The following is a 1,766-nucleotide window of genomic DNA, read 5'->3' as shown; positions in this document are numbered from 1 at the left end:
GTGAGGACCCTTTGTGGAAATGGGAGTGGGACCTCATATGGTGGTAGCTCAACCTCAGGAGCTTCTTCCAGCTTGTGGTCAGCTCTCCTTTCTACCGGTTTCTCAGCCTTAGGCTCAGCTCTCTGCAAATTCGTTGCTTTAACCTTCCTTTCAGCTTGTACCTGAACCCTTTCCATAACTTTATCCACCATCTGTGCTTCAGCGGTTGCTACAACCAATTTTTCAACTTTCCCAAACACTAGCTTCTCAATCTCATCTACCTCTTTCTCATAATCACTCAGCTCAATCTCTGAAGAAGTAGTAGAGATGATAACATTGCAAGACTCCTTGGGATTCTTTTCTGGTTTTCCTGGTAGAGATCCCATTGAGCTCTTGGAAGATGATGGCATAGAGGCGACCTGACTCTCCAAAATGTTGAAGCGAGATGCAAGTTGTAAGAACTTGTTGTTGAGGTCAGAGTAGTTCCCATCAATCTTTGTGTGGATGTTCTTGAACTCATAAACCATTGTCTTCTCATTTCTGGCTTGAAATTCCAAGAGTTTCTTGAACATAGAATCCACACTTGAATCTGAAGCTGGAGCTTGAGAAGAACTGCCTTGAGCTTGAGTAGACTGATTACTTTGGTTGCTGAAACTAGGAGGGTAGCTTTGCGTGGCCTGGTATCCTCCTTGCTGATTGTTGTAGTGAGGTCTTTGCTGGTAGTTGTTTTGGTATTGAAAGTTTGGCTCTTTCCTATACCAGGTGCCATTAGAATTGATGAAGCACAGCTCCTCTTGGCTTTCTAATCCATCAACCTCCTTGATCCCTGCATGCTGCTTTTGTTTCTGGTCCCCAACAGAGTTCAACTGCCCTTGCTTAGCCTTCTCTTTGATAAGCATGTCTAGCTTATCTTGGAGAGACTTAATCTCCTTCCTTGTGTGCTGATCATCACTTCTGTTGGCCCTGTCGTGTTCCCCACTGTAGACTGAGTCACTCTTCACCATGTTCTCAACCAGCTCCTCTGCATCCTCTTCAGTTCTGCCTAGGAAGAATCCATTGCTTGATGTGTCTAATCTGGCTCTATACTCAGGTAGAGCACCCCTGTAGAATGTGCTCAGCAAGCTTTCCTTTGTGAATCCATGGTGTGGACACTGAGACCAATAGCCCTTAAACCTCTCCCATGCTTCACTAAAGCTCTCAAGGTTCTTCTGCTGGAAGGTAGAGATTTCATTCCTTATCTTGGCTGTCCTGTAGGCAGAGAAGAAGTTCTCTAAGAATGCTCTCTTGCAATCATCCCAGGAAGTGATGGAATCACTTGGAAGAGTCTTCTCCCATTGGTGTGCTTTATCTCCCAAAGAAAAAGGGAACAACTTGAGCTTGAAGGCATCTTCAGAAACACCATTTATCTTGGACAAACTACAATATCTGTCAAACTTGTCCAAGTGATCATATGGATCTTCAGCAGTAAGGCCATGATACTTGTTGTTCTCTATGGTATTGAGCAGCCCTGACTTGATCTCAAAGTTGTTGTTCTCCACAGCTGGTGCTCTGATTCCCAACCTATGACCATAAATGTGAGGGCGATCATAGGTTCCAATGGCGCGAGCTTGGCGCTGTGGGTGTTGTGGTCGAAGGTTGGCAGCTCCTTGACCATTTCCCTCTTGGGCAGCTTCCAAGGGGATCTCTCCAGCCTGATTCAGGTTCTGATGATGAGCCATCTCAAAACCCAATCTGTCTAAATGAGCCTGTTGCTCCTCCTCTCTCCTTCTCCGTCTATTCTCTCTTTC

The 1,766-nt window shown here is 45.4% G+C and overlaps 1 non-coding gene across 1 annotated transcript; it reads left to right on the top strand.

Annotated features, from left to right (window-relative positions):
- Positions 1-1,113: 1,113 nt before the first annotated feature.
- LOC130500453 (small nucleolar RNA R71) lies at positions 1,114-1,220 on the top strand. The gene has a single exon (XR_008939078.1). It is a non-coding gene; the product is annotated as a small nucleolar RNA R71 (small nucleolar RNA).
- The last annotated feature ends 546 nt before the right edge of the window (positions 1,221-1,766 follow it).

The sequence above is a fragment of the Raphanus sativus genome, chromosome 9 (assembly GCF_000801105.2).
Source record: "Raphanus sativus cultivar WK10039 chromosome 9, ASM80110v3, whole genome shotgun sequence".
NCBI lineage: Eukaryota > Viridiplantae > Streptophyta > Magnoliopsida > Brassicales > Brassicaceae > Raphanus > Raphanus sativus.
Note: the sequence above shows the minus strand (reverse complement) of the source record. Positions and strands in the feature narration are given on the sequence as shown.